This window comes from Argopecten irradians, chromosome 11 (assembly GCF_041381155.1).
Source record: "Argopecten irradians isolate NY chromosome 11, Ai_NY, whole genome shotgun sequence".
NCBI classification, from domain to species: Eukaryota; Metazoa; Mollusca; class Bivalvia; order Pectinida; family Pectinidae; genus Argopecten; species Argopecten irradians.
In genome coordinates this window covers 28422859-28442422 of record NC_091144.1, presented here as the reverse complement: position 1 = coordinate 28442422, position 19564 = coordinate 28422859, and the positions used below count along the sequence as shown (strand labels likewise).

At 32.8% G+C, this 19564-nt stretch overlaps 1 long non-coding RNA gene across 1 annotated transcript in view; it reads left to right on the top strand.

Moving 5' to 3' along the window:
* Positions 1-212: 212 nt before the first annotated feature.
* Positions 213-19564, top strand: part of LOC138335782 (uncharacterized) — a 35508-nt gene continuing 16156 nt past the window's right edge. Inside the window, exon 1 of the long non-coding RNA XR_011210326.1 lies at positions 213-273. This is a non-coding gene — a long non-coding RNA (uncharacterized lncRNA). The remainder of the gene's footprint in view (positions 274-19564) is intronic.

The window sequence follows — 19564 nt, the reverse complement described above, 5'->3', positions numbered from 1 at the left end:
ACACAATCTTAATCCTCTGCCATGTTTTAATACCACACATATTAATAGCTAATTCACTAATGAATAAGGTCAGTGTAATGTACATGTCTGTGCATAATTATATTCTCTCATCAATGTATCCAAAAGACGCTCTATGCATATCTGAATAAGATATCAGTTGTTTACACTATAAAGATGTTTTACACCGTGTATTAAGTCAGAGTCGTGTTGATATTTAAACTAATCTACACGCACATTTGTATGCTGCCTTATGTTGAGCCAACGTTGGAAAAGGTAAGTAAACTTGTTTTATAAGAAAAAAATCATTTCATATAACTTTTCATGTTAAGATGTATCAAATATAAATCATATTCTAGAATTATTAAAAAAAATCATATAACTATTGATTCAAAATTAATATGCATCAAATATTAATCATATTCTAGAATTGATAGAAATATTTCGCTATAGGAGAACACCACTACATATGACGATCTACTGTAAACAGCGTTTTTTCATGGCTACTAAATTTCGCGATTTCTATTTCAAAACAAGTTCGAGAAGACAAACATTCGCGAATTTGAAAATTAAATTGAATTTTCTTTCGATATGATTGATGTACTTGATAATTCCCGAAGATAAACTTTCGCGAATTTACTTGGATCGCGAAATTCGCGAACTAATTCGCACGCGAAAGAAAATTGGTTTACAGTATGTATTTTTGATTTTTGAGTAATATTTTTTTGCAATCAAATTGATTTGAAAAGAATTGAATATAATTTCATATACTGACGCTATTACTTAACGCCAATGAATACCATTAAACTATTACAATTCATCGTTTAAGTTTTGTTAAAAATAAAACAATCCGGGTAAAAAACGAAAGGAAAATAGTGGATGTTATACATTTAAGTAAGATATAAAACAGGGAACATTCCAATCATTGCATCTAAGGTGAGTAAGAATAATCTGAAATGTAAGAAATAATTATAATTATTATTTCTACTCACCTATATCATCAATCACTTGTCACAAGTTCTATTTTGGTATGTTAGTGTGAATTTGCTTTGCCTTCAAAATTACTACCAATACTTAATAGTAGGATGGCTAAATAGCATATCAACCTGGGTTTTTTTGTGTCTAATAAGTCAATAGTGGCTGAATGATACTAATTACTGTATATTTGTTTAATTTCGTAGGTGTCAACTTTTATGATTTACTTTTTGAACCTTATTTACGGTGGTTTGTGATCGCGAGTTATCGTTATTGTCGTTGAAAGCGTCATTCATACTACAGACTGTAATATGTAAAAGCGCGATTTTGACAAATTTTGCGAGGTACCAAATTTCACGAATTTATATCAATTCGCAAATATACTGAAGTTTATAATCCCGCAAATACTACCAAATATACAATATTACTGTTTTATGAACTATTCAATTGTATCGATACTGGCAAATGACACTCAAAGAAAATAGAACAAAAGTACCTTCATATTCATGGTTTGCGATTCTGATTCAGCTTATATTGTATTTTGATTAAGAACAACGTGCGAATGATTACGAGTACCTTATTGAACGTTGTAAATTCATATCTGATTATTTGATTCAATGTATGCGTATCGATTTAATGTGTTAGATAGCATTTGTAATAATTTACCAAGTTTTATCCCATTTTTATATTCCAGTTTTTATTTCAGCGCACTAAACACCTCTAGATTAATACAAGATAAATAAAACAATCATTACCGCTTAATTTTACACATATTGATCTGCGATTGCCAATTACCTTTCCCTTTATCGCTGTCAATAAATCAAGTATCACTTTAAACGGTTAGGGAATGGCTAATTTACCCAATAAGGTATTTAAAGTCGGCATTGACAATTAATTATCCAAATAATTTTGATTTTTATCGCCTCCAATTACATGTAAAATGGTCGCCTACACACTTGACCTTATTACATACCGCTCATATCAATAACAATATGCAAATAATGTCCGATTGGGCTGTCCCTAAGGCAATTGACAATTTTCGGATAACCTAAAATAACGTCAAACTAATTGAGTCTGACTTTATCGTACACTGTAAACCAATCATACAGTAACTCAAAGCTTCTGATTTAATCGTAAAATCCTCACAAATAATTGTTTTAACTCAGAATTCGAGTTTTTAAATTTATATAACACGAATTGGATTATCTTATAATAATAATGTAATATTCTAATTATCTATATTCGGTTGTTTTTAATGATATTCATTGCACTACCATAGTTTTCCGATAGCGTAACGTTGCTTTTTTCAATATGATAAAATAATTCAATTTTGCTTGTTACGAGCATTTTCATTGACTTAAAAATTTACTTTATCAGCCCATAAAGAAAAAAATAGCGTCGCTGTTTGTGACGTTGCTTCTGATTGGCTGAAATGACGGCGTAATTATTTCATAGACAAAAGAGTCCCAAAATGAATTTTGAGTATTGAAGAGATTATCTTTAGTAAATTGAATTATAAGGATTAATTTGAATAGATTTTTTATGTTATGGAGATATAACACAAAAATCTGAGTGTACCCTCATCATAAACCGCTTCGCAAGTTAATCCTTAAATAAAAAAAATGGGAAAAAAGAAAGTAAACAATAAAACAGTAAATCATAAGTATGAAAAAATGAATCTTCCACCTTAAGAAGACCCATGGGGTACTACATTATACAGATACCACATGCTTACAGACACCATGCTTAAGGAAACTTGGTGAACTTTACCCATAATGAATCTGTACCAATACACACAGGAAAAACATGAATAAGCTGACCAGTGGCACAGGATATAAGTCTTAATAATAGCAATGGGTATTTCCATTGTCTTCGTCAGCCTGTCTATTTCGACACATCGCGCTTCGATTAGCAGACGTAAATATTTGTCATAAAAATAGTGATTGTGATGCTCGAATATTATGTAAACCAACATGGAGATTGTGATGCTCGAATATTATGTAAACCAACATGGAGATTCCGTATACAAAAACAACGACAAATATCAATGCGGATAAATTGTGTTTCTTTTTATTGGAGTCTTTATGAAAAAGCAGAAAACATAAAATAGACAGGAGGAAAAAGTTAAAATGATCTCCTAAAGTTCTTCATTTATTTTTTTTTGAATTAAGACTGTAAATGAGGTATGAATACTCTAAATATGTTCTTCAACAAACTCCAAATTTATTAGTTTCTTCTCTAATTTGTCTTAAAGTCCCAATATCCATATCTGTCTGATTTTTTTCATGATTTTAAAGACTTTTGAAAACAAACCCTGTTGAAAATCATGGAGGAACAGAACTAAATCGAAGTCAAGATGAATAGAAATGATTCGAAAACTTTTATAAAAAAAATCAAATAAATATTGAACATCGCTAAGTGGGTCCCATTTTCAAACGAACCGAAGCTAGCCGAAAACGTCATGTGACTATCGTAATTACGTTACGTCATTCTGAACTCTTCCAAGAACGGATCATGGATTTTTCCGACTTCCGTTCGGCAATAATCGTAACTTCTATTGCGACCAATTTAAAACGAAGACTTTCAACTTTCAACAACTGCTATAGTAAAGCTATTAAGAAATCAATATCAATATTCTTTGATATAATTTAATTTTAACCACATCTACAAATACTAACAATATCGGGATCAATTCTAACTTCACCTTTTGCTAGTACTTAGGTATAATGTGATTTTAAGCGATGATACTAATTTCCTATACATTAGACAACTAAAAATACCCTTAACGCCAATTTGACGATGTCATCTTCACCGGAAGTAAAATTACCAAATGGGAGATTACTCTATATGTCATGAAAGTTAATTTAGTTTTTGATTTTACATCATACATGCACTTAAACATGATGTTAACAAATTAATTAACAAATTAATAAAAGGGATCCATTTCCTTATAGTCTGGCTGAAACCGTTCACGGTGGAGCAACAACACCAACTGCATTACACAATTACAATCAAATGGTATTTAAGTCTCCATCAATATGGACTATTCGCATATATTTCTAATTAGAAATGTATTTAGAAGTCTAGAGATACCGATATCACTCTATATTGATTGAAGGTAAGGTATATATCCCTGATCGTCTGAATTTAAACGCTCGATCATGCATCAATATTTTTAAGTCCTATGTTATATTCATGAGCAGCATCCGTTACGAAGAGGCTTATGTAACAGTTTTTATTCATTGTTGTGATTACATGAAACCCTTGTCACTCAATTTGTCTTAAAATCAATTTAAAGAAATCGCAAAAATGACATCGTTAACAAACTCGGCATGGGAGAAGTTGTTAATGCAGTCAAACCGATTCTTTTTTAACCACACTGTGTTTCTTCTGCGCAGCACTGCTTGCGCCCTCGTTGTCTTAATAAAATATAACAACCACCATCGTTCATTGTTCCCCTCCTTTGCAAAACATTCATTACACGTTTTATGGACAAAACCCAAGTGCACAGAACGCCGGTAGCACCAAGTGCGACGGACCGCTCGTCACAGTAAATTTGATAACATGTCCACTGGAAATTGTATGTTCCTGCACCATTCCATTTTCCCGGGTAATTTAAGCGCAAACCTAAATAAGGATCGGACGGTAATTGGCGCGTGCGTTGAGTTAAGAGCGGCCGCGTTGCGTGAAATAATGTAAATCTATTAAAACTAATGACAATTAAATCACGGGAGAATATCAAACCTAGTGATCCGCACTGTGCCGTGTATGTAATTATATGTCGGAAGAAATTAATTTCCTATGTAAATAGTTCATTTTTATTCAGTTTAATGTGTTAAATATCAAGAGAATCAATGAATACTGTAATCGTTGCAATTATCAAGGAAAACAAAGTATAATATTTTATCGCTTAATTAGGCCTGGAAGAAATGCACCCGAGTGTTATAATGTTAACATGAGACCGAACGTCTAAAGGTTAGACACACAACACCTACGTACAACTAACCGATAAACGATTCAATCGTTGATAGGGTCAGTGTATTTGTGTTCTAACCTATTATTATAGCCCATAAAACAACAATCAAGTTAAATGACAATAAGATAATAACAATTAAATGGATAATCGAAAATGAATCATTATTCAATTAATTCATTGATTGAATATAACGTAGGGCATGGTTTGTGGGGCGCGTGATGGCATTACGGTATTTAACAGATCAAATCACAAAAGGAGAATAATTATCGCAGACACGAGAGAAAACAATATGCTGTATCCACGAGCGATCTAGCCAATTATCCATGGCGGCAGTCAGGGAAACGCTGGGGCGCAGTAAGCGACAACACACATAATATTTTGATAGTTACATTTAGCACTGATCAAAGTGACTAAGCACGAGTTATTTGATGAACTCTGTGGCCACCATGACACGAAACAGAAACAAAACATTTAATTGTCAAGTTGTTAGCAAAACATTCTTTTATGAAATGACTTGAATGTCATCTTTTCTTCTGACATCAATACCGATTATGTTTAATAAAACAACATTATTGGATGAGCTTAATTGATATGCTAATACAAGAAGTTCATCACATTCTGATTTAAACGAAACTTGTCATGGAATAGAGTATTTCGTGTTTGGATATTCATAGTTACCTCCCTTGCGAGTAGATATCCATTGTGACGTCCACATTTTGACTTTGTTTTCTATAAAAAAAAAGCATAACGTTAAACAAAAGCAGATACAAATGTTACTCTGTAATGTGAAAATGCAGAATAATACTTATAAAAGAAGTAATTCTGAAGTAATAAAGCAACAGCAGAAAAAAACGAATAGCGTTGATAATATTTGCTTTTGTCTAACCATTGGTGCTACTGTTCATGTAATTGTTTCGGTATGGGAGGAATTTATAAAGGAACGACATATGTCATGCTTAATTTTGTCGGTGCCATTAACTTCAAATAATGTTTGAACGTTCAATCCGAGGCTTGCCGAGGGTTGGACATTCAGGAATTCCCCCGAGGGTTGTGATTTTACTTGTACACCGTCATAGGTAGCGAATGATTCTTTTTCTCCCATATACAAAAGAAAAAGAAGAGACGTCACCAACAATGCACGCCACGGTCACACCGCATGAAGTCATGACGTCACGTAATTGTCTTCAGGCCGGTTCAAAAGTGATAAATAGAATCTTAAATCTTAAAATCGCCAAGGCTCGCAAAAATAAATATTTCTTAGACATGTTTCATAAAATCTCATATTAAATGAACACTCATGTAAGATCCTATATGTATTTGTTTCTATTTGGGAGAACTTCATAAAGAGCGGCATATCCCGTATTTAGTTATTTGTTACTGTTAACCAACCTATCTTTGTGGAGACTGAATTTCCCATTCTCACGTGTAATGACAATCCCGAAGCGGTTTAACTTCGCGACTAAATGTCATATGGTTTAATTGTACCTGATTTTGAACAGGTTTCGGACAATAATTTCCAATACATGTATTAGCCCGCCATCTTTAATGGCACTCTAAGATAATTCAATAAAAAATCGTAATCTCAAAGAATGCGATGATGAACATAAAATATGAATACTTGCACAATGAACAGCAGTCAACGCTATGTCACAAATATTGTAAATCTGTAGGGTCCCTGGTGAATAAGTAAGTCAATTTGCCCATCAACCCGTGTACTGTCTTGGACGTCAGGTTACAAATGTTGACATTTTATACGTAGCCATCTACCTCTGGGCTGCACGTTTGAGATCCGACCGGATGCTGGTTAGAAGTTGTTCATACGATAATGATTAAAATGAAATAAACAAAACCCAGCTACACATGAAACAAAAATAGAATGAGACGGTTACCACTATGGAACGCGCGCTATAATATACCATTGTTTTGAGACATTGTAAAATGTTTGTTTTATGTTGTTTTTGATTTGATAATATATTGGTTAATATATGTAGCAAAAGAACTAGATAATGCCGGTATGACATAATATGACCGGGAAAATATTTGGAAAAAAAGTTGAAAGATGATGCTTCGATAACTTAATAAACACTTAAATCTCGCCTAAAGACAGCTGGTGATACTATCTAATCTGTTACGGGATCTTAAAGCATAAATACATTATTAATTACCAGAGTTTATGTCTGGAGAAATACATTAGAAGATTACACAGTGTGTCCTACAGCGCACACTTGTCCGAAACTGAGTAAATAACAAATAAACACATGATAGCCACGTCTAATACGAGCATGATATATATTAAAAACAAATTAAGCACAGAGACGAGATTGCCGCGGTAACTATATATATAATTTTAAAAATTAAGGTTGGCAGCCTTCGCTAGGCTGCATAAACAAATCAGTTGTAATCATCACCTTCTATTCAAATTAAAGACGCGCTCCTGCCGATACAGTCTTTGTTATACAACAGCGAATACTATCCTGTTTCATCTTGTTCAGCAACCCGTGTGACCGATATAGTGCCGTAACTACGTTGCGTGCTGGGCTATCTGTTACAAAATTCATTCTTTAAAGAGAAAGACATTGTAGAATTGTAATGAGATAAAACAATCAATCACGATAACAAGATAAATCCATACTGCGATTGAATAACTTATCACGAATCTAGATAATATGTACCTTTGGATTCGACTAAAGAAAAAACTATGGCACCCACGTTGACCATAAACGGTTTCTCCTTGGAAATTATCTCGATAATTTCTTATTCTTGCTTTTTCTTGAAATTAATGCGTTTGAGACTGGAACCTAAATCAAATTGTGCAATAGCTACTGCGACGCACATGACACCAGACGAATAAAAATGAATTCGATATATTAGAAAAAAATACTGATTTATAGTAATTGGTAAATTGATCCAATAGGTCATTTGATTTATTGAATCCAACGTGTTATAAATAGTATCGATCATGTCCTAGAAATATCAAAGAATACGTAATAAGATATCTAAGAGTTTGGGTTTAATTTGTCGCATAATGACATCAACAAAAGCAAATGAGAAACTAAACCACGTGATGTCGAATGTATGGTAGCATAATTGAGAAGCAAATGTGCTGGAACAAAATGGCGACAAATGTAAGTTCAATCGTGATTTCCACCTTTGAAACAGTTCTTTAGTAAAAAAAATATCATTTCCAGCTCTTATTTGTTCTAGTAAAATTAAAACCTTTGCATTATAAGTTTTGTTATTCTGAAAATGTTGGAAATGTTTGATGGTGAAAAAGATATTTAAACCTTAGATGAGGTATCATGTTATAATTTAATTATTTCATATCACATGTTTGCTTAAGATACATTTGTTTTCTAATACATCCGTTAACGATTGTTTAATTCAAGTCAAAGACAATCACCTGCGTGTGTAATATTTTATGTTTCCTATATAGATTGAGCCTGACCCATTACCGTTAAAGTCATCACTTGTAAGGCGTATTTATAATGAACGAAATGATTTTTTAGGAAAAAACTCGATACTTCCGAGTTACAGTAATTTAATCTTATGATTTCATTAAAGGTTTGAAAATGATGTCTGCCAAGTTATTTCTGTTATAATTTGTATATATTTTCTTACTAATAAAAATAATTTTCTGTATAATTATAGACAAACATTCACCATGCACATCTCCGCCCATCCGTTTAATTTTCCTTTAAACTGTAATAATCTTAATTTTCGAGCTTTGATTTGCAAAAGTACATTTAAGTTGCAGCCTGCTGTTTATCTAACGGTCATATGAAGACGTAATGATGTTTTAAATTACCAAAAGTACGAGAGAATTAACAAATAAATATTATACCCAATTCAAAACGCGCATTACGGAATAAAAATCTCCGATTCCTCCGACTTCAAAGTTACATATTACCTCACTGTAGTCTGATCATTACACACGCTTGACGCATGCATGACTTTTTATAGTTAATTTTTGATTGGCTAGTTTATTATATATAAAATAAAAAACAGATTCCGTACAAACAATGCCGGATACCGGAATTTCATCAATAGTTCTACACTCTATCCAGCTTATTGATAAGCTAACCGGATTTCTGAACACATTTTCTTACATTATGATAAAAGAAAGTGTTGCAGATTTTAAGATCCATAAATCGATGTTCTTATATGAGTTGGTAATACGTGAGAGTTCTTTCAACAATCATCTCGTTCAGAGATTGGAATTCTATAAGAAAACATGGAAACAAAGGCATAAAACAGACAAGAAATACTTTCGGTGGCTTTAATGTGATTATTATGTAATAGCAGTAATGTTTAGTGTATGTTCAAATGATGTACTCAAACAATGGTATAATAATGAGGAGAGTTGCCTCATTGAATAATTTTTTGTGACCTGATATTTAAAAATAATAAATAATGTATTTTCATCATAAATCATTTAATGTAACTTTAATCTAGAACTTTTTATTTTGCTTTGAGGTGTCTATTCTTATCATTACTTTAAATGAAATTCATTTTTGTATTTTGTTTTACATTGACAAAACATTTTGTAACATTATCTTGCAAATAATGTTTTATTAGCTTTCGACAATGTTTGTTCCTGTATTTGATTGCCATTGTGCCATCACATATTTTGTTCATTTTCATAATTATTTTGTTTATTCTTTGAAGAAACCAACATATGGTTGATTTTATTTTCAAATATCAAAGAGAAACGTAAATATCTGGATAATATTGCGAATAAGACTTCTTGATGAGTTATCTTTTCTCATATTTTCGATAACCTACAAATGACAGTACATAAAGAAATATCGGGTTATTGCGCAAAGTTGACTTAGAATACAGAAGAGAATATAATGATATGAAATACGCATATAAAATTGAATTTAATGTAACCAAATTTTAGCAAAACATCTCTGGATCGAAAAGCCCAAAGATAAATTACCACCGGAATATACATGTTGACAGAATGTTTCGGTAATTGTACCATAGTGTTTTACAATCGATGGTATTTCTCACCTTAGAAGAAGGCATCATTAAAGGTGCTAAATCCAATCACAAATTGCTTTTTCATTCGGACGCCTGCAAATTTTTCTACAGTGTCTGATTAGCAAGAGAGCAAGATATCTTCAGTTTTGATCGTGTAAATAATCAAAATAGTTCTTATAGAAAATGTAATGCATCGTAAATATTTTTCATGCACATTCTGACCAATTGTGATTGCTTTTCCAATTCGTCCAACTGCGTGTTTTTCATTCTACGGAATTGTGATTGCTTTTCCAATTCGTCCAACTGCGTGTTTTTCATTCTACGGAATTTATTATGATCAACTTTAAATAACCTGAAACTGAAAAAATAGTTTTATTTAAATAATTCTCCAATAATAGGAAAATGACTTGTAACTTTTTTATCAAAGTTATGTGTAGTTTGATTTTTAAATTTTATTTCTTTGTTTCCTATATATCTGTGGTTAAATATTCGTCATATGTAAATATCATAGGGACATTCTGTATTCTTGCGAAGGATAGGGAAAAACATATTTCTGTCGTCCAAGTAATATTCCCGTGTGAGTACATTTTCGTATCCAGTGAAGAAAGGAAATCGCTACTATCAGTCCCCAAGAAAAAGTAATAGTCAGTTACAATAGTAAAATAGAGCTTTATAACATGGAATCGCGTTATTAGATTTGCATCAAAAGTTAGTAAGGTATGACACACGAAAATATATTGGGAACGACAAAAGCTTGGCTTAAAGTACTGCAAAAAAGTCTCCAAGGGTATTGTACGGAATGTTTCATGGTTTAATCATTCAATGTTCAAAAAATATCAGTAGATTGTGTTTGTTTTCCCTTAATAATTAACAGAAGGTCACACATCGTAATCTAACACATTGTATCACTGATAATGTAGCTATTTGTCTTGTTCTCTTCCAGAACTATATTTGTCAGTTTTTGTAAATTTTAATATTTTATCCTGTCGGACAAGATATTTTTGTTTGAATAAATACATTTATATATATATATATATATATATAAATATTTCACGTATACTGAATTCATGTTATGTTGTTATGAGAAAATGTATTGATGACACTTTCAATTATATAAGAATGTTTTATATCCTTTTTTACTTCGTGTCAAAACTTGATCAATGCGCGTCGACAGATAGATAGAAATGCAATTATGTAGTCAAGAAAAGTTAACCCCTGTTGATAATGTGTTTCAATAATAGTTTATGCCAATTTACAGTGATGTCACGAAAAAATCCTTAAACTCGAGATATTAGAAGGAAGAATTCATTGATGGTACTAAAACAAAATAAAGATATAATATTGCGTTTTTGATAGCTTACCCATAATGGTAACAGTATTATTTTAGTATTTTTACTCGTAGAAATCCTACGTGATACAATGTAACATTGTATTCTTGTTTAGTGTAAATCCTTGTTTATTGACCACCTCTGTATATTTGACCAGTTGCTTAATTAGACCTCTTTTTCAGGTTCCTAATGTTCAATTTGTTTTCACAGTAAAAACTAATCTAATAACCACCTCTGTATAGAGACCACTTTCACAGGGTTCTAAAGGGTCAATTTCAGCACACTTTTACCTGTTTATAGAGACTATTTGACTATATTCGCTGTCCCCTGGGTGGACTGTATAGACAGGTTCGAGTGTTTTTGACTAATCACCTTAATAATTTGCGTTCGCTAATATTAAATTATTAACAGTATGTAGAAATTCATTTTCATTTGAATTGAATACCAGATCTTAGGATATGAAAACTAAACTTCTTACAGTATCGTCGACTCTTGCAGACTGCAACAACTGTGATATATACACTACACAAGCAGGAGAGACATGAGTGATTTTGTCGAGACAAAAAATGGAAAATTGAGATAAAAAAAAACGCCAAGAAGTTCACGGTGATTTGAAAAGTGATACCAACATATCATGAAGCAAGGATGTAGAATTAGACAAGACAAATATTAATTTCACTCAATTTTGATTCATTGATAACATATATCATTGATAGTGTGTTAAAGCAGCGTATGCGTGCTTTTCACGTTTTCCTCCATGAGGCATTTGAAATGTGTAAGATAAAAAACCTAGATGATAGAGTTACTGACTAAGTGTTATAAGGTGGCAATGTATATATCAACGAACCAATTATCTGTCATTATCCGAGTTTATTACTGAACGGGATACATGATCACACAATGGCCGACTAGCTTCTCTCCAAACATAAGTATATATTGCAACATTCATTTCAGAAATATTTAGCAAATGAAACATAAATGTAACTCAAAGTTGAACCCTATATATTGCCTCCAAACTCTAAAGAGTTCCCTTTCGTTATGGCGGTAACTACAGCTGGGCATCACCTCGCAGTAGCTAGACATTCATGGTGGCCCCTTATCTGCCCCGAAAATGTTATCACTCCGATATTAATCACAGATATATTCCTAAATGAATAGTTAGTTTAATGAAATTAAGACACATTTGGTTTACAAAATATAAAAATTACCCTCAGATTATGTTGTGAAAGTATATTTCTGGGTATAATATTTAAGAGAGATGGTTCAATTGATTTTCTATACTTTTAATAATTTACCCAAAGACATTCTTGTCCAAAGATAACATCACTTTATTTCTTAGATTCAGAAACATGCTTTTCACCAATACAGAACAGGTATCATTCAATCTTCTAGTTGATGCTTGTCCAAAGATAACATCACTTTATTTCTTAGATTCAGAAACATGCTTTTCACCAATACAGAACAGTTATCAGAGTTATAATGTATCTGAGTGCTACCTTCGCGTAATAATTGAAATCGAGTTATATATAACAACAAAGCGATCGGCTTAAGTAAGAAACTGTTTCTACAGCGAACTCTAGCAATGCATTTGAAACCCTTCAACTGGACAAAGAGGAAATACATAAAACAAATATCTTATCAGTTGAAATCATTACGGTGTACCGAAAAATGACGACAATTAGGCTAACAACTATTTATTACTTTTTGCAGAAGGAGATGTTGCATTGCTGGTATTCAAGCATGGTTTATTTCATTTTCAATATAATGCCTTATGCCTTTTGTTGCAATTTAAACCGTTCACTGTTTGTCTCAAATGCTAATAGAAGGATTTTAAAGAATGGGTTTTAATTGTGGACAATCCATTTATGGCGATCAAGTCTGATTTTGATAATAAGTCACACCCTTAATGATATCAATGGAGCAGGTTATAACACAAATGATACTTAAATTTCGCTGAAACATCAGACCGGTAGTAAGAACCCGGTCAAAGATTAAATCGAGTGAAAAGATTTTCGCATTAGCTCTGTTATGATTGAGAGAACAAAGAGGTGGCCAAAATTTGGGAGGTCAAGACCTGTGAGGAAACTGGGGGATTAAAGCGATAAAAATAAACGCACTTAAACAATAATACACAGATTGACATTTACTTTCCTTTCGTTTGTGAGAGAAATGTTCGCCATCTTAGCCCAATCGCCATAAATGCCATTTCCTATATCCGTCGGAGCCTCATGAGGGGGTATCTATTTGTTCCACTAGTGTACATTTCGTGTTCCTTTTCTCACTATCAGTATGTATGAGGGACAGCTAAGCTATAAACTATTTTATTGGTATCAAATGTTATTATCGACCTCACCAACAGTCTCAGTACTTCCCTTTATAACGCTAAATGCCGTCTTTGATCGGGGCTGCATTATCTTTGAGCGATCAGAACTTCGTGCTGATATTGGCTCCGAAGGAACTTAAACCCACCGAGAGGTTGACACGTTAGTTTCTACTGTTCTAACAGTCTGCAATAATTTGCCAGAGAGTCCTTATCGCCTATGTTAAACCTTTGAAATGGAAATTAGTTGGAGAAAATGCCAGACAAAATCATTCGGTTTACTTTACGCCCTCTCAGCCTTTCAATCATTTCTTTGTTTTTACACGTGGTTTTTGTTTTCGTGTGTGGATTGTTTTTAAATATTTTCATGTGTTTAAAGATGTTAAAACAAGGTATTCTTAACTCTCATATTAACTTCAAACACTTTCCATAAGCGCTTCAAAAAGCATTCAAATAATACAAAGATTGGCTCTAAACATCCATCACGGAGGTCAGAAACGTACTTTAAAATTCGTCCCCTTATTGTTAGCTGAAGAATGTGCGCTATATATTTATTTTTGTCGTTATTTTATATTTTAAATAGAATAACTTATCGCAGCATGGCGCCGTATTTATTGGACTGAACTACTTAAATATACCTTTTATTTCCTATCGCGATATATTTTTCATACTTATGCGCTGTTAGAAGGTCTGCATATTTGTATTGATAATGATAAAATATACATGTTAAATGCCTGGGAGGAATTTATAGCGCTCTAAAAGTGAATGTAAAAGTGAATGCACTTTTACTTTTGTTGGTGGCATTTTAAAGCGAAAAAAATAAATAAATAAAAATTTAAAAACAGACACAAGAGCCTCAATTCTACCTTGAACCAAGATCACAATCTGTGTTACAGTACGCATCCTCCTTGTATATGGACAATATTTTAAACTTGCAATTAAAAATTAAATATTAAAAAGAAATTATTAACATTTGGAATATTGATTTAAAACTGTAGATAATTACAAAATAATTCACCGTTAAAACATTGCATATTCCAATGACTTGTAAATAATGTTGGACAAAAACTGATTTAATGATTTTTATATGAATTGTAGAACAAAATATTTTCATTTTTCATACAGAAATGTTCAAATAAGGAAAATTATTGTTTATTGTGTATCTAATAAAGAAAGCAGAATACTTCAGAAAAAGAAATAAATGCATAAAAGCTTTAATATAGATTTGAATAGCCTCAAATCTGTCATTTCATTGAAAATAATATTCTTTTTGATGTAACATTTTCAACTTTTCAACAACATTTTATCATTGGATATCAGAATCTCTTCTTAACATAAAATAACAGCATCAACTTTTTCTGGTAACCCAATGTGGCGCCATGATGTCTTGGTTAGTTGTAATGCATGTACAAAACCGTGTGATGATAAAACATTATAAAACACAAATTAAAGGAGTGGAGCGAACAAAAAGGGCCATTGTGGTTTAATTAACACACTTACCAACACACACGCGACACATAGTAAAAACCCGTGCCCACTTCCGTCAATAACCCATGTGTTTATTCACGACGCCAGCTCTTTCAATTAACCAGAAAATTGTGAAGAGATAGTAATTCACAACACGCACCGCTCACGCGTATGGTTGTCTGCCGAAAAATCAAAATCCGGAACTAAAATACAAGTTCACAAAGTTCGTTTCTTTGACACGTAATGCCTTTGTTATCGGAAGCTTGATGCGCATCATTAACGCGCAGTGAAACACGCTTCCGGGTCGATATGAGATGGCGAAAAGTTACGTTTAACATTATGTCACCATTTTCACTGTTTAAGTATTGTAATAAGACTCTGTTGGTTTGTTATTATTTTTATCAAATTGCAGAATCAGCCAAATTGATTTTTAACGGATGCAGATAATATCATATAAACGATTTTTCCTCCGGATATTATGTATTTTTAATTTCATTTTAGACCCAATGAACCGAAATATTCAATGCACAATTTGTACGAGTGATCAATGATTTTCATATACAATGTAGCTATAAAGACACTAATGTACGTTTTTTATATTTAGAAGTAGTTTTATATTTTATAAATTCATCCTATTTATTATCATTGCACGGAGTTAACATCTCTCCCACAAAACACATTTACGGAAAACCCTATATGTCAATTCCTAATTTCCGCCTGATAAAGTATAAACCGATGCCTTCAAGGTTCAATTCAGTAATTAATTGAATTATTTGGAAAGAAAATGTTTGGAAAAACCAGTTTGGTTTCTCCGTTATGTACTTTAGAAACATGTTCCTGTTACTGGAATAGCGGTAGTCACCTGCAGAAGGTAGTCTGGTTTAAATTGCAACTGAGTCATAAATATTGTTTTAAAAATATTAGAATGAAATAAAACCACAATACAACAGAAAAAAACAACACTTTTTTCGACAACCGGTCGGACGCAAGCAAGACTGGCTACTCGCCATAAAGGGGCTGTTACGGTATGTCTGGTCCATGCGAAAATATATACTTTACTGAAAAGTCAGATTTGTTCAGCGTTTGATGTTCCATGATTTTCTTTTCGTTTGCGTGTATCTATAAGGTGTGCCTGTCTGCCTATTTGTCTTCCGTATCCTCGACGTGCGTGCCATAATGGAACATTCGCCAGAGACAACGACAAACCAACATTATCCAATTTTCTTTCGAATTATGTATGCATACGTAGTGAACGTAGTTTAATCGACAACCGGCTATTTTTTGCCATTTTTATTATCAATTCTACTTTAACCATTACATCATGTAGCATTTAGTTCCGATTTTGCTACAGACTACGTCCATCACTGTCAAAACACAGTTGTATCTTTGTTGAATCTCGATGCTTTTTCGTCTTAAACTTGCCAAAGTTTAAGCCTAATAGGAATTCCAATGAAAACGATCACTATTTTATTAGCATATTCTCTGTGTAAATTTGTTTCGAGAATTACCCGTTTAAGTTAACACGTACATCCACATACATTGTGTTTATTACATCTCAGAAGAAATGTTTCCAATTTACATATCCAACGGGACAAAAAGCTACAAATTAAGAAATGGTAAGTACATATAAGACACGGTTGCTGCGGTGTTTCATGCCCTATAATAGCATAGTCGAGCATTCTGATATTATTACCTAAGCATCTGGTTGCTGGACCGGTAGACAATGTGTTTATATGAAACCTTGTGGGGGTAAATGCTCCTTTTCAGCAGTGATGGAAGGGTCTGGAATCCACAGTGACGTACGTCAGTTAAGGCACGGAATCCCCGTATGGTAATACAGGAGGTCACGCGATGGGGCAGACACGTGCTTCGGAGTTAGGGCGGAATTCGCTAAGACAAAGTCCCATCCGAAGAAACTTCTATATTTGTTTTCGGTACGTCATGTCTATTTAAAGTGTCATCCTGAATTTCACATTGCATCACATAAAAACGTCTGAAAAATGTCAAGGGCAACTTCTAATTGTTGATTTGTAGGTCATACAAGAAGGTCAAGGATGTATGCAAATTGGTCGTTAATACTCCATCATGTAGACTTATTATCGAATTCGATTTATTTTCACGAATATCAAGGTCAAGTATGGAAATCACAAAAGTTAATCATCGTGAATTCAAACGCAATTGAAGAGAAAATAAAGTAAATATTTAAGTCAGAAGCTGAAAATGGAAATCTGATTTTTTTTAATGTATGATGCTATATAGGCATTAGTTATAATACAGACAGTGTATGATGCCTTATAAATATCAGTTACAACACAACACAGACAACAATGCATGATACCTAATAAACATTAGTTACAACACAGACAACAATGTATGATGCCCTATAAACATTGGTTACAACACAGACAGCAATGCTTGATGCCTTATGAATATTAGATACAACACAAACAGCAATGCATGATACCTAATAAACATTAGTTACAACACAGACAGCAATGCATGATGCCTAATCAACATTAGTTCTAACAGACAACAATGTATGATGCCTTATGAATATTAGATACAACACAGACAACAATGTATGATGCCTAATAGACATTAGTTACAACACAGACAGCAATGCATGATCCCTTATAAACATTAGTTACAATAATACAACAATGTATGATGCCTTATAAACATTAGTTACAACACAGACAACAATGTATGATGCCTTAAAAACATTAGTTACAACACAGACAACAATGTATGATGCCTTATAAACATTAGTTACAACACAGACAACAATGTATGATGCCTTAAAAACATTAGTTACAACACAGACAACAATGTATGATGCCTAATAAACATTAGTTACAACACAGACAACAATGTATGATGCCTTAAAAACATTAGTTACAACACAGACAACAATGTATGATGCCTTAAAAACATTAGTTACAATAATACAACAATGCATTATGCCTAATAAACATGTAAATCTTTGCGAATTGATGGTAGGCCTACATATAAAAAAGCGACAATAGGTCGCCACGAAAACAAAAACATACATTACATCTAATATTGACACAAAGGCAAAAATGTATCTCATGCAACTCAGACTTCTTGTGAAACGAACAACCGAATCTTTGCCAAGGAATGTCCATTTTGTGACAATATCGGTGTAACAATGTGAGGACTCCTTTTGTAGAATCCCTTCTTAACCTTCAATCGGTGTCGAGATAAGAGTAGCATTCTACCACTTAACTTCAAAAGTTTAAGACGCCCGCGTAACAAAGATTGACGGGTATTCCATTGGTAAAAGGTTGACGTAAGAACACATTATCCCTTCAGTTGGACTGACCAAAAGACTCAAAGTTGTTGATAAGCCTTTCACAACAGAATTTTAATTACTAGATTATCTCCCCATAATTTGAAACTTGGAATTAGACATGTAGTAGAGACACAAAATAATCAAGCCAAATTTAAGTGATTTGTTTTCAATATTCTAGAGACTGGTGGCCAGTTTACCCTTCAGTTAACATACATATGATAGAGAAATATATAAAATTTCGTATAAAAGGTGGCGCTGTAGTCGCAAGATAAATATGTTCATGGAATATATGTGTAAGTACCGTTCCTATACGTAGTATGTGCCGATTGATGCATTTGCACCTAAAAAATAAAAATCGATCTTGGCGGTCATGCAACACCTCCTTTATATGTTACGCGAAAAATAGTATAAAAACAAGAATGTATGATTGTCAGCAGTCTCGAATGTGTTGAAAATTACAATGACGTGAAATATTGTGTTCATGAAAAAAATGGTTTACGCGTATTTTGTATTTGAATATTTATCAAAAGATAACGCTTGAGTGATTCTAGTTATCCTATATCTACCTGTCTAAGATTGATGCGTTGACCATTTGCCGAGAGCACGATATTCCTGTATCACTCTACACACTATTACAGGGAAACAGCTTTACGTTTTGGAATGTTTCGGCTTTCCGCGTTGACAAGCGTCTAGCAATATATAGCCCTAATAGATGGTGAAAGATAAATTCGTGAAGTTTTGATAGAGCAAAAATAGACTTTACAGTCTCCGGCGCACTCTAAATCAGAGATCGTATTTCATTTTGTCTTTGCAAAGGGAACAAATTCTTCCTGTTGACAGGCTAATTGTAAGACGTCTTTTTGATACAGAAAGTGAAATTTAGTACCATTCGTAATCTTCTTAGCCATTTTGCAAATCTGTTTTTCATTCTTTTATCTGTTTTCCTCTCAAATACGAAGAAAGCCTCGTGTGTGTGTATTTGTATTGTCGGTCACTTGCGAGCGCCAGCATATTTACTTGACTAATGTCTCAATTATACAATTACATATCAAAGATTACACTTGTTTCGTTTTATCCAGACAGACGGCATCAATAATAATTAACAATACAAGATACTGCAAGTGCGCTATTTTAAAGAAAAATCAACTTTAATCATCACAGCACAATACATTTGTAATATTCATTATATCAACAATATTCAGAGA